Source organism: Hyperolius riggenbachi, chromosome 5 (assembly GCF_040937935.1).
Source record: "Hyperolius riggenbachi isolate aHypRig1 chromosome 5, aHypRig1.pri, whole genome shotgun sequence".
NCBI lineage: Eukaryota > Metazoa > Chordata > Amphibia > Anura > Hyperoliidae > Hyperolius > Hyperolius riggenbachi.
Window position 1 is genome coordinate 6,996,209 of NC_090650.1, and position 15,354 is coordinate 7,011,562.

Genomic DNA, 15,354 nt, shown 5'->3' on the forward strand with positions numbered 1-15,354 from the left:
CTCCACCCACCTTCCAAAATCTTAATCTCAGTTACCCAATGACCAACTGTGCAAAGTTTGAGAACCCTGCCATTAACGATGTAAGAATGGCTGCAGTTTATATTTTCCCAGTAAAAGCTGTTTTTGGCTCCGCCTACTTTTTGTGACCTTGACACACAGTCACTCAATGACCACATTTGGGAGCTTTCAGGTTCCTGGCATCAAAAATGTGTGATTGGAAGCAGTTTATCCACCAAGGAAGTCTGATTGGCTGTATGTGGCCCCACCCCTTTAGTGAATTTGGACCCCAGTCACCCAATGACCGACTGTAGCAAGTTTGAAGCCTCTGCCATTAACAGTGTAAGAATGGCAGCAGTTTAAATATTCCCCTTGAAAATCAATAAGTGAATTTTGATTGGCTGTTGTAAGCTCCACCCATTTTCTTGAATCTTAATCGCATTCACCCAGTGACCAACTGTGGCAAGTGTGAGAACCCTGCGATAAACATTCTAAGAATGGCTGCAGTTTACATTTTCCCATTTAAAATGAACGGCTGAAATGTGATTGGCTGTTTTATGCTCCGCCCACTTTTCCTGGATTTGTAACCTCGGTCACCAAGTGACCACCTGTGCCAAGTGTGGGGACTGTGGCTTGATTACTGTGAGAATGGCAGTCTTTTACATTTTTTCCATTGACTTGAATGGGTGAAATCTGATTTGCTGTTTGTAGCTCCGCCCAGGTGTGCAGGGGGGCCGCGAGACCCCCAGAACCTATCATCCCAGGTAGTAAGGGATCTGTGTACCAAGTTTCGTTCAAATCGGTCAAGCCGTTTTCGAGTGATCGCGGCACATACATACACACACACATACATACATACACACACACACACACACACATACATCCGATTTTATGTATATAGATTTATATATAGCACTGACATCTCCTGCAGCACATTACAGAGTACATAGTCATGTCACTGACTGTCCTCAGAGGAGCTCACACTCTAATCCTACCATAATAATAATATGGTAGGACATTAGACTAGGACTATGGTAGGATTAGAGTGTTAGCTCCTCTGAGGACAGTCAGTGACATGACTATGTACTCTGTACAGTGCTGCAGAAGATGTCAGTGCTATATAAATACATAATAATAATATGGTAGGACATTACACTATGACTATGTATTTATATAGCACTGACATCTTCTGCAGCACATTACAGAGTACATAGTCATGTCACTGACTGTCCTCAGAGGGGCTAACAATCTAGTCCTGCCATAGTCCTAGTCTAATGTCCTACCATATTATTATTATGTATTTATATAGCACTGACATCTTCTGCAGCACATTACAGAGTACATAGTCATGTCACTGACTGTCCCCAGAGGAGCTCACACTCTAATCCTACCATAGTCATAGTCTAATGTCCTACCATATTATTATTATGTATTTATACAGCACTGACATCTTCTGCAGCACTTTACAGAGTACATAGTCATGTCACTGACTGTCCTCAGAGGAGCTCACACTCTATTCCTACCATAGTCATAGTCTAATGTCCTACCATATTATTATTATGTATTTATATAGCACTGGCATCTTCTGCAGCACTGTACAGAGTACATAGTCATGTCACTGACTGTCCTCAGAGGAGCTAACACTCTAATCCTACCATAGCCATAGTCTAATGTCCTACCATATTATTATTATGCATTTATATAGCACTGACATCTTCTGCAGCACATTACAGAGTATATAGTCATGTCACTGACTGTCCTCAGAGGAGCTCACAATCTAATCCTGCCATAGTCATAGTCTAATGTCCTACCATATTATTATTATGTATTTATATAGCACTGACCTCTTCTGCAGCACATTACAGAGTACATAGTCATGTCACTGACTGTCCTCAGAGGAGCTCACACTCTAATCCTACCATAGTCATAGTCTAATGTCCTACCATATTATTATTATGTATTTATATAGCACTGACCTCTTCTGCAGCACATTACAGAGTACATAGTCATGTCACTGACTGTCCTCAGAGGAGCTCACAATCTAATCCTGCCATAGTCATAGTCTAATGTCCTACCATATTATTATTATGTATTTATATAGCACTGACCTCTTCTGCAGCACATTACAGAGTACATAGTCATGTCACTGACTGTCCTCAGAGGAGCTCACACTCTAATCCTACCATAGTTATAGTATAATGTCCTACCATATTATTATTATGTATTTATATAGCACTGACATCTCCTGCAGCACATTACAGAGTAGTGTCATGCTGGAAGCACTTGTTATGTGGGGAAAGGAAGTCATGGTGGCTGTGACTGTATGATTGGGGAAATGATTTGGACAACACCATGGAAGTGTCACTGTGGGCCTCATGATTGGCAGTTATACCCCTGTTTACAGCCTTGTCAATCAAAACTGCCTTATTACATTTTGGGCGGGACTAGTGAACATCTTTGAATTGGTTGTTCTTCTCCAGGCGACAGGTAACCCAGAGACCAATGAGGATGACGCAGCGGTGAGCAGAGGAAGATTTCCTGGTGGGGTGGGGTGAGTAGGATGTTTCTACCAAGTTTGGCTCATTGGGGGAAGAGAAAGTTCCACTTGCTATATCAGAAGGTGCCGTTACACTTTAAGTTTACCATTCGCCACCTATTCTCCACTGAGAGAGTTAACGCAGAGATCGCTGCCGCCATCCGTTCTTGCAGCTCTCTTAGAAATCTGACTCATAATACAAATTGAATCAAAGTGAGTATAACTTGAATGGCAAAACCCACCCAGCAAGCTTCCCGACTGCCGACAATGGCAGCACAGAGCGTCAATGAAAAACGCACATTGTATTTTCCTGCATCTCGCGGAACGCCGCATCTGACCTGCGGCTTCGCTTTGTGGAATATAAAATGGAAAAGTGAGGCCTTCAGCCCGGGTGTAATTGCAAAGACGAAATTAATCACTTAATTTAGTTAAAAGGGAAATTCTGACGCTTTTTATGACGGGAAGGGAGCTGCTTGACAACGTCTCAAAAACTCCGACAACTTTTTGTTGCAACTTTATTTGTCGGTGACGGGATCGGCGCTCGCGGGAAGGAGACGGGCAGGAGATTTCTGCAAACCTTGATGAAAACACGTTGCATAAATAGCAGCTAATTAAGAACATGTTAATCACCTTATGCAAATGGCGTCATTTTAATGTCAGCCGTTCTCACTGGGCACTGATGAAGAAATTGCCCAATTAGGCCCCCTGTTTGAGGGTAAATTGTATGCATTTCCTGGAAAATGAAAAACTCTATCCCATGATTCCAATATTAACCATTTATCGCTCAGAGCTCTGTGAATAAAAGCTACGAGTGCTAAGATGTTAACATTGTCGCATAATATGACAAGCTTGTGTCTGTAGTTTAACCCTGTAAATGTCTGTGAGTGGATAGGCTGCATTCTCAGGAATGTCACTGGTCTCTAGTGAATGGATAGGCTGCATTCTCAGTGATGTCACTGGTCTCTAGTGAATGGATAGGCTGCATTCTCAGTGATGTCTCTGGTCTCTAGTGAATGGATAGGCTGCATTCTCAGTGATGTCACTGGCCTCTAGTGAATGTATAGGCTGCATTCTCAGTGATGTCACTGGTCTCTAGTGAATGGATAGGCTGCATCCTCAGTGATGTCACTGGTCTCTAGTGAATGGATAGGCTGCATTCTCAGTGATGTCACTGGTCTCTAGTGAATGGATAGGATGCATTCTTAGTGATGTCACTGGTCTCTAGTGAATGGAAAGGCTGCATTCTCAGTGATGTCACTGGTCTGTAGTGAATGGATAGGCTGTATTCTCAGTGATGTCACTGGTCTCTAGTGAATGAATAGGCTGCATTCTCAGTGTTGTCACTGGTCTCTAGTGAATGGATAGGCTGCATTCTCAGTGATGTCACTGGTGTCTAGTGAATGGATAGGCTGCATTCTCAGTGTTGTCACTGGTCTCTAGTGAATGGATAGGCTGCATTCTCAGTGATGTCACTGGTGTCTAGTGAATGGATAGGCTGCATTCTCAGTGATGTCACTGGTCTCTAGTGAATGGATAGGCTGCATTCTCAGTGATGTCACTGGTCTCTAGTGAGAGGATAGGCTGCATTCTCAGTGATGTCACCGGTCTCTAGTGAATGGATAGGCTGCATCCTCAGTGATGTCACTGGTCTCTAGTGAATGTATAGGCTGCACTCTCAGTGATGTCACTAAAATATATAATAATGACCTTTGATAATAAAGATGATATTGTGATGGCTGCGTATACAGTAATAAAACATTGCTATAATATTTGCTTCTTCGCATCTTCTCCGCTATTGGAGCCATTGGGGCATTGGCTCAAGTTGCCAGCCTGACTTCTTCTGTCACATGGTTTGCAGGAGGGGGGTGGTAACAATTTATTATCATATGTAAGCATTCAGATTTGAACTGGCATCAGTTGTTTATCTAAGAAGATATAACATTAGCAGTTTGCGCTCATTCGGCCGCGCTGGGTCAGGATTTGCAGCATATCCCGGGGCAGGTATGTTCAGCGTTGGAAAAATGGAGGGTATTTTTTCCCCTTATTTTTTACAATAAAGCTGCATGTTTTCACCTTCCCACACACATACGAACATAAAACATCTTAATGGCATTTCCGTAAGCCCCGTACACAAGCGCTCGCTGCAAGTCCGAGACCTCAAACAAGTTAAAAACACATCATATATAGTAATATTTAAACTGGAAGGGCTTCAAAGGCTCCAGTAAAAGTAATATATGAATATCAGGCCATTTCCCATACATCTGTTTGCTGTTACATCCAGTGCTTTTTCAATAAATACAAGGTTAGCGTCCTGTACAGAACTATTGAGTGTGTTCCGTTGACGTTAGCGGAGTGCTGTATCCTCATCGCTTACGGCCTTTCCTGTTCTTTTGCAACCATCGTTTGTCATTTTCCAAAAACCTGAAGTTTAGGACCCGGGTTAAGCTTTAAAACATACACAGCATAAAAAAATCTCAATCTTTGGATTAGACTTAATTTAATCAGCCGAACTCAAAACCGCTGATTTTTTTTTTCTTGTTACGTGTGTTTATTTATTCGGGGGGTTCCGGGGGAAAGGGGGGGGGGGGGTGGAAGTTGGTTGACATCACCTCATTAATGCTGCGTACACATCGCCAAACTCTATGACTTCCAGAGGAAGCCATATAATACTTTGAAAACTTTAACTAATGAGTATTTTAATCCTTTGTTGAATATGCTGCAAACTTTGTGACCGAACGTAATTAGTTTTGTTGCTGTACGAGTACAAACAAGCGTTTGGGGAATGAATTAAGAGGGGGAAGTGGGAGGCGGACACGCTGTTCCTATGGTAATTAGTCCTGTCCGCCACGTAGGTTTCGCTTTGACGACAACATTAAACGATCGCAGTGGCCCCAAACAAAAAGAATGTCATAGTACACGTGTCAAGTCAATGAACAACTTACGTGGATCTATTCACAATTTGCTGAGCGTGGCGTTTATCCACCTTCCTTCACCTTCAACATTTTGCTTTGGAAATGTCACCCCTTTTATAAAACATATTTGCCACCATGAATGCCAACAAGATTCTTTGTCCCATCCTCTTCCAATACTAGTGTTACCACCACCCCCACCAAAACACACTTTTTCAAATGTCGAATGTGATACAAAATAGTATGGTCACTAACTGTTGTGTACTTTATGTTTTGGTTTTTTTTTTTGTTTTTTACCAATGGTATGACAAGTTTGTAATAAAAAAAACAATTCCACCCCCGAGGAAGCCCCGAGAGGCAGGGCGAAACACATCAGCGGGCTGGCTCTCATCCCTGAAGTGTGCACACACCAGTCCGCTGCGAATGCCTCTGTTGACAAGCTACATGCATTACCATCTCAGGGATAGCGTAACACCAGCTCATGCAAACCTATTGGAAGTATGAGTCAGGTTATTATTATGTCGATCTGAATACTGCAGATGCACGTGTCATCGTTCATCGGCTATAATTCAGCCAAACAGCCTATTTATTTGGCTTTGCAATTGCCAGTAAATGAACAATTATATAATTGTGTGAAAGTCTACAAGTCTTTTGTTTTAAACTGCTACTTCTTTGGGGTCCTGAAGATAATGAATGTGGAAGAGTTAAGGTGACCATACATTTATCGAATCAGCAGTTAGTGGTTGGTTGTGGAACCTCAAGACATGTGAAATTAGTACTATTGAATCTTCCTGTACAAGTTATGGTTCCCATACACGGTACAATTTTTTCATTTTTTTTTAGATTATATAATTTAGTTCAAATAGTCCATTAGATCGAATATAAAGATTTTTCTAACATGTCTGATTGGATTTTATTTGTAATCCACGAAGGACCGGCACCACACAAGGTAAGTATAGCTCTTTAGGATTTTATTAATGCAGGCATGACAACAACAACAAACAGTTGTTTCGGCCTCCTCTGGCCTTTCTCAAGTTGTAAACTGGTCATTAACAGCATCACATATCAAACACACACATTTATAAGAGAGATCCACCCCTCAGGTGAAGCCCCTGACCAATCATAGGAGGCAAACAATGGAGGACCTGATGGGAGACTGTAACGTCCACAAGAGGACCAACAGAAACTGCACATTTCAAAAAGAAAAACTCACCAATCAGGTATGCAAGAGGAGACCCCGCTGTCAGCAGCCAGTGCGAGGGCAAACGAGCGTGTCATAGCCGCATATCCGCCGCCTCCTATACACGGAAGCAAGCGTTCTGGCCTCAAAGTCATGTGAGAAAGTCACATGACTTGGTCAGCTGATAACCAAACAGCCAATCTTATGCGCCCCAGCCGTCACCCAGCGCGGAAACAGCCCACGCATCATCACAGTAGGTGGTGCTGAAGCGGCCAGGATATTGTCATAGCAACATAGTCAACATATACAGACACAGACCGCAGCACTCACCATACTGCTGCGTGGTTAAAGGGGAACTCCGCTTGCTCTCCAAATGCGTCCTTTATTGGTCTGTAAAATAAAAACAAAATCAATTAAAACCACAAAGTGCCAATACTATACTACACAATTAAACATATACAGAAATCAAGTCACCACCATCCTAAATACAGAATCCCAAATCTAGCTCGCGATTGAGCCCTGCCCTGCCCATAGCATCCATACGCCTAATCCATCCTGCCTCCATACGTAGAAGTTCTTTGGTTCTGTCCCCTCCCCTCCAATTGGGGGGAACCCCATCTATGGCCATCACCCTAAGTTGGGAAACATTATGTCCGCAGGATTTAAAATGTTCAGCCACTGCCTGTCCCACCGTGCCATTTCTAATGGCTGATTTGTGCGCAGAAATCCTCACCTTGAGACACTGTGTAGTCATACCAATGTAGACAAAGCTACATGGACATTTAAGAAGATATACTACATAGTTAGAATCACATGTATAGTGTCCCTTGATATGGTACACAGTACCCAAGGTGGGATGCACAAAAGTGTTACCGCGTATGACACTATTGCACATGTGGCAGGACAGGCAGGGGAACATCCCAGTTCTCTTCTGAGCCTGAATATGTGGTGTCGATCTAATCCGTAATTTGTCTCTAACATGTCTGATTGGATTTTATTGAAAAAAATGGGATAATCGTTCAGTTTTCTTGATCGAAAATAAAAGATTATTTTTGATTCGATCGTATTGGTCAAATAAACAGGAAAATCAAACATTTTTATTGTATCGTGTATGGACACCATCAGGGATACATCCTGTTTTTTGCCGCAGTGTATATTGCTTGATGTGTTTGCTAATTTGTATGGCGCTCGTTGCGATAACACAAGCCATATGAAACAGCGCTATCATCTAATCTAATTTGTATTATTTTTGTAATGGTAGCATAACACTGTCAGTACAAAGCAATCATCACACAATAAATCAGACATATCTGGGGACCTTATGTATTGTATTACCATTGAATGAAAAAGTTCATTATTAGAAAAAGATGATACTCATAAAACTAGGTTCAACTGGGGAGGGGGGGGGGGGTTAGGTCTAGTTCGGTGGTATGCTGTTCTCTTGGACACTCCCTGTAGGGGTTTCTCCATCACTATTACTGACTAGCATGTGTGAGTTTGAGGGGTGCACAAAGTAGTGATGATGGAGAATGTAAAGTACCGTATATTCCAGCGTACAGACGACCCCCCAACTTTTCCAGTTAAAATATAGAGTTTGGGATATACTTGCCTTATAAGACTACCCCTCTTCCAACGCACACCAAATACAAATTATCATATACTGGTGCTATGTATGAACAGATACTGGTGCTGTACTGTATGTGGTACCCAGTATATAACAGTATACAGGCGATTGACTGGTTGGATTGGTCAGCTCTCCTTGTTTATCACAGCGGTATGGAGGAATAGATCGCGCTGTGCCCATAAAACACGCCTCTTTCACCCGTCTGGCCCCGCCCTTGTATCCTAGTTACCTCCTTCTCCGCCTCTCAGATCTTACACATGTGCGCCACTTCACTACAGTCCTCAGCAGTGAGATCTGAGAGGCGGTAAATAGGATACAAGGGCGGGGCCTGACGGGTAGAAGAGGCGTGTTTTATGGTCACAGCGCAATCTCTTTCTTCCATACCCCGGGCGTCCCAAACCTTGCAGTGTGAGTGGGGAGCTCCCCCACAGCATATGCAGTGACCGCTGAATCTCCAGCACCCAGTGATTAAACATCAGCATGTCGCGTATAAGCATCATGTATCACCCGACATCAAAGACACCCAGCGTATAACATGACTCCTGACTTTTCAGTCTTATACGCCAGAATATACAGTAGTTATTATTATTACCATTAATGATTAATATAGTTAGGGATATAATGTGCAGACTATCAGCAGTGCTGCTCAGTGCTGGTGTAATATGCTGCACTTGCAAATCAGTAAGTGGGAAAAAAAGACATTATAAACTTGAAACAGGAGGAGTAATGAACGGCTTGGCTTTCGTGCTGAATCTCTGCCTCTAATAAAATCAGAATCTGTGATCCGATGCAGATCCAATGTTCTGAGCATTAAACAATACTGAGCAATACTGAAGTGAACCTGAACCACTCTGTCCACCGATGTCCCCACGTGAAAGTCGGCACCTTCAGGACTCTTTAAGAAGGCGTTGGAAGTGCTTGTGTCCCCAAGTACTTCCCAATATGAACAGCTCTATGCAGGTGAAACTCGATAAATTAGAATATTATGCAAATGTTCATTTATTTCAGTAATTCAACTTACAGGGACTCCGAGCAGTGCAGAAACTATGGAAAGATGCATATTATTTTAAAGCTCTCTTTCTCCTCTTTCCAATGATATATAAAGCGCCGCCCTACGCCTTTTGCCGCGGCCATTTCGATCGCGAAAATAGAGAAAACTAAAAGGCGTAGGACGACGATTTAGATGTCGTCAGAAAGAGGAGAAAGACAGCTTTAAAATAATATCCATCTTTCCATAGTTACATTGTATTACACAGGGCGACTTTTTCTCAAAGTCAGCAGCTCCATTCAGCAGAAAAAGTCACCCTGTGTAATACAAGGGCAATTTCAATCACGAAAATAGCGAAAACTAAAAGACGTAGGGCGGCGTTTTATATATCATTGGAAAGAGGAGAAAGAGAGGTTTAAATGATATACATCTTTCCATAGTTTCTGCACTGCTCGGTGTCCCTTTAAGGTGACACTAATATATGAAATAGGCTCATTACATGCAAAGCGAGATATTTCAGGCCTTTATTTGTTATAATTTTGATGATTATGGCTCACAGCTTAATTAAGGGAACCCCAAAATCTCAGCCCATTATTATATTGTGAAAATGTTCAATATTCTCGGCTCAAAGTGTCAGGCTCTAATCAGCTAATTCACCCAAAACATCTGCAAAGAGTTTCTGTTTCATATATTAGTTTCACCTTTTAAGTTGAATGAATGAAATAAATGGACATTTGCAGGATATTCTAATTCTTGGAGTGTCACCTGTATTGGGTGTGTGTGATTGCGCAGTATGGATCCGCTCGTATACGGGAGTACTGGGTGTGTGTGATTGCGCAATATGGATCCGCTCGTATACGGGAGTACTGGGTGTGTGTGATTGCGCAGTATGGATCCGCTCGTATACGGGAGTACTGTGTGTGTGTGATTGCGCAATATGGATCCGCTCGTATACGGGAGTACTGGGTGTGTGTGATTGCGCAGTATGGATCCGCTCGTATACGGGAGTACTGGGTGTCTGTGATTGCGCATTATGGATCCGCTCGTATACGGGAGTACTGGGTGTGTGTGATTGCGCAGTATGGATCCGCTCGTATACGGGAGTACTGGGTGTGTGTGATTGCGCAGTATGGATCCGCTCGTATACGGGAGTACTGGGTGTGTGTGATTGCGCAGTATGGATCCGCTCGTATACGGGAGTACTGGGTGTGTGTGATTGCGCAGTATGGATCCGCTCGTATACGGGAGTACTGGGTGTGTGTGATTGCGCAGTATGGATCCGCTCGTATACGGGAGTACTGGGTGTCTGTGATTGCGCAGTATGGATCCGCTCGTATACGGGAGTACTGGGTGTGTGTGATTGCGCAATATGGATCCGCTCGTATACGGGAGTACTGGGTGTGTGTGATTGCGCAGTATGGATCCGCTCGTATACGGGAGTACTGTGTGTGTGTGATTGCGCAATATGGATCCGCTCATATACGGGAGTACTGGGTGTCTGTGATTGCGCAGTATGGATCCGCTCGTATACGGGAGTACTGGGTGTGTGTGATTGCGCAGTATGGATCCGCTCGTATACGGGAGTACTGGGTGTGTGTGATTGCGCAGTATGGATCCGCTCGTATACGGGAGTACTGGGTGTCTGTGATTGCGCAGTATGGATCCGCTCGTATACGGGAGTACTGGGTGTGTGTGATTGCGCAGTATGGATCCGCTCGTATACGGGAGTACTGGGTGTGTGTGATTGTGCAGTATGGATCCGCTCGTATACGGGAGTACTGGGTGTCTGTGATTGCGCAGTATGGATCCGCTCGTATACGGGAGTACTGGGTGTGTGTGATTGCGCAGTATGGATCCGCTCGTATACGGGAGTACTGTGTGTGTGTGATTGCGCAATATGGATCCGCTCGTATACGGGAGTACTGGGTGTCTGTGATTGCGCAGTATGGATCCGCTCGTATACGGGAGTACTGGGTGTGTGTGATTGCGCAGTATGGATCCGCTCGTATACGGGAGTACTGGGTGTGTGTGATTGCGCAGTATGGATCCGCTCGTATACGGGAGTACTGGGTGTCTGTGATTGCGCAGTATGGATCCGCTCGTATACGGGAGTACTGGGTGTCTGTGATTGCGCAGTATGGATCCGCTCGTATACGGGAGTACTGGGTGTGTGTGATTGCGCAGTATGGATCCGCTCGTATACGGGAGTACTGGGTGTCTGTGATTGCGCAGTATGGATCCGCTCGTATACGGGAGTACTGTGTGTGTGTGATTGCGCAATATGGATCCGCTCGTATACGGGAGTACTGGGTGTGTGTGATTGCGCAGTATGGATCCGCTCGTATACGGGAGTACTGTGTGTGTGTGATTGCGCAATATGGATCCGCTCGTATACGGGAGTACTGGGTGTGTGTGATTGCGCAGTATGGATCCGCTCGTATACGGGAGTACTGGGTGTCTGTGATTGCGCAGTATGGATCCGCTCGTATACGGGAGTACTGGGTGTGTGTGATTGCGCAGTATGGATCCGCTCGTATACGGGAGTACTGGGTGTGTGTGATTGCGCAGTATGGATCCGCTCGTATACGGGAGTACTGGGTGTGTGTGATTGCGCAGTATGGATCCGCTCGTATACGGGAGTACTGGGTGTGTGTAATGTGTGCACAGTATGGATTCACTCCTATACGGGAGTACTGGGGGACACGAGTACCTCTAAAGCTTTACAACTCCGAAGACATATTGGACCAGTTGGTGGAATAACTTTCACAGGGGAAACAGCAGTGGGACGAGGACACGGAGAGAATACCGGGAAGACTGTATGAGATCCAGAGCGTTCCTTCTCCATGATTATCTGACATTATTTTACAGGGTCTATTGCTTTAAGCTGAGCACACATGGCAGACTTTCATAGCAGATCACGGTTTCAGGGCCTGCTGGTGCTGTGTGCAGGTGCCTATTCATGTTACCTCCCTTTCTGCGTTGCTGAGTTGGCATTTTTGCGGGGATGGTGTAATCTCATCATTTGTGTGAATAGACAGACTGCTTATTGAGCGTGAGATCGTTCTCATAGCTTGCAGTCCTGATTTCTGGCACACACTCACTGATATCAGGCAGCTTATTGAGCGTGAGATCGTTCTCATAGCTTGCAGTCCTGATTTCTGGCACACACACTCTGATATCAGGCTGCTCATTGAGCGTGAGATCGTTCTCAGTGCTTGCAATCCTGATTTCTGGCACACACACTCTGATATCAGGCTGCTTATTAAGCGTGAGATCGTTCTCATAGCTTGCAGTCCTGATTTCTGGCACACACACTCTGATATCAGGCTGCTTATTGAGCGTGAGATCGTTCCCATAGCTTCCAGTCCTGATTTCTGGCACACACACTCTGATATCATGCTGCTTATTGAGCGTGAGATCGTTCTCATAGCTTGCAGTCCTGATTTCTGGCACACACACTCTGATATCATGCTGCTTATTGAGCGTGAGATCGTTCCCATAGCTTGCAGTCCTGATTTCTAAAACACACACTCTGATATCAGGCTGCTTATTGAGCGTGAGATCGTTCCCATAGCTTGCAGTCCTGATTTCTAAAACACACACTCTGATATCAGGCTGCTTATTGAGCGTGAGATCGTTCCCATAGCTTGCAGTCCTGATTTCTGGCACACACACACTCTGATGTCAGATTCACCATCACCAATACTGATCGTTCACATTTTTCTTGTTTTTGCCCCAGTTCTGTCCGTAGTAAACACTTGATGATCAGTCCTCAGAGAGTGAATCCGCGAACAGAAAAATTATAGTGTCTCTCCAGGGGCCCTTTAGATAGAATGTGGCCCCAGGTTATCGTTGTTCGGTGCCTTAATTTTACTTAAAGGGACACTTTTGCTAATTTCATCTTTTTCAGACCCTTTAACATACATATGTATTTTGGAGTAATGTTATGGCACAGTATATAGTCTAATATAAATGTAATTGTTCACTGCCAATAATGATTTATAGCCAGGCGGTCACGTCAGTAGCTTTCCCTTTCCGACGCCAATGCAGACTATACCATTGTATAGTAGGGAGACATCTGTTATTGATGATAGAGCTGCCGTTATTTGCCTCCCCTCTGGCCAGCTCATTTACCTTGTTCCATCTTGTAACTGCACTAACATGCAGTTACTCTGCTCACAGCAGCCGTCGTAAAGCGTAGGATGCAGCCTCCTCCATACAGCGCAGCCTGTGTGCGCTGTGTGTTGATACGCTGCCCGGTCGCCAAGGACGGCCCATTTCAGAAGCAGGTCGGGTTGCCATAGAAACGGACAACAATAGGTGTCCGTTTCATTGCCAGCTTAGTGAAAGGGGTCCTTGTCGGCTGGGCAGCGTATCAACACACAGCGCACTCAGCCAGCGCTGTATGGAGGAGGCAGGGCCGGGCCGAGGCATAGGCTGGAGAGGCTCCAGCCTCAGGGCGCAGTGTAGGAGGGGGAGCACAATTCATTCAGCTGTCATTCCTAATTGTGTTTGAAGCAGAAAGAAATAATAAAAGGGGATACATGGCAGTGACTGCAAGCCAGATAACTAGATATTAGGGTGTTGGGGAGGTTGTGGGCCCATGGGGGCCTGTTAGTCTAATAGCAATCAGTGTGTGACGGCTGGGGTGGCAGGGATGGAGGGGCGCACTTTGCTGTCTCAGCCTTGGGTGCTGGAGGACCTTGTCCCTGCTCTGGGAGGAGGCTGCATCCTACGCTTTACGGCGGCTGCTGTGAGCAGAGTAACTGCATGTTAGTGCAGTTACAAGGTGGAACAAGGTAAATGAGCTGGCCAGAGGGGAGGCAAATAACGGCAGCTCTATCATCAATAACAGATGTCTCCCTAATATACAATGGTATAGTCTGCATTGGCATCGGAAAGGGAAAGCTACTGACGTGACTGCCTGGCTATAAATCATTATTGGCAGTGAACAATTACATTTATATTAGACTATATACTGTGCCATAACATTACTCCAAAATACATATGTATGTTAAAGGGTCTGAAAAAAATGAAATTAACAATAGTGCCCCTTTAACATAACTGACGTGCCCGACAATGCCTGCAGAGAACAGAAGGTGAGTATCAGTTGGATTTCCCCATCACATGTAATATTAGCCAGGGATGGGGGCCTATGGGGGAGGGGAGAGGTGACTTCTACTTGTTAAGGTGTGAGGTTTAGGTATGGCTATCAGTAACGTGATACCATTATGGGGGAGGTTAGCGACAATCATTAGGAAGTGGTTTATATTGAGGGGAGGGAGTTAGGCTCAGGCATTAGGAGGTGGTTTATATTGGGCAGATTTAGGGTTAGCATTAGGAACGGGTTTACATTAAGGGGAGGAGTTTACGGGTTGGCAATAGGAAGAGGTTTACATTGGGGGATGAGTTTGGGGTTAGCATAAGAAAGTGGTTTATATTAAGGGGAGGAGTTTAGGCTTAGCATTAGGAAGTGGTTTATATTAAGGGGAGGAGTTTGGGGTTAGCATTAGGAAGTGGTTTATATTGAGGGGAGGAGTTTAGGTTTAGCATTAGGATTAGGAAGTGGTTTATATTGAGGGGAGGAGTTTAGGGTTAGGCATTTGGAAGTGGCTTATATTGAGGGGAGGAGTTTAGGGTTAGGTACCAGGGAAAGGTTTATATTGGGGAGGCATCAGGAAGGGGTTAGTTTTAGGGGTGGGGAGGTTAGGATTCAGGTGGAAGTCTCCATTAAGGAGGAGGTTAATAGGCTAGGCATCAGAAAGGGTTTATAGGGGGGCAAGGGTGAGTTAGTGTGAGATCATGCCAGAAAACGCTTACTTTGGAGGGAGGGGGGTATCAAGAAGCAGATTAAGCAATACAGAGATTAGTTGAAGTAATAGATGGGGAACAAGCATCCAAACCACCAGCATCACTGCGGAATTTCTGTATTATTAAGTGCATTTTACTGACACTTTGCCTATCAGCTTTCCCCTTCTCTAAATCCCTCAGGCTCTGGGATTCCACGTAGTGTATATTCAGTAAATGAACCAACAGATGACATCACAATTTGACTTTTGAAAAGTTTAATTATTGAGGAGCTGTTTTTGGTCATAAAAGTAATGAATGTAGAAAGTGCGC

The 15,354-nt window shown here is 44.4% G+C and overlaps 1 long non-coding RNA gene across 1 annotated transcript in view; it reads right to left on the bottom strand.

The window, feature by feature from the left end:
* The window catches only part of LOC137519521 (uncharacterized), a 127,839-nt gene extending 114,354 nt beyond the window's left edge, over window positions 1–13,485 (bottom strand). Inside the window, exons 1-2 of the long non-coding RNA XR_011020998.1 lie at window positions 13,369–13,485; window positions 6,953–7,012 (exon numbers count right to left, since the gene is read on the bottom strand). This is a non-coding gene — a long non-coding RNA (uncharacterized lncRNA). The remainder of the gene's footprint in view (window positions 1–6,952; window positions 7,013–13,368) is intronic.
* Between the last annotated feature and the right edge of the window lie 1,869 nt (window positions 13,486–15,354).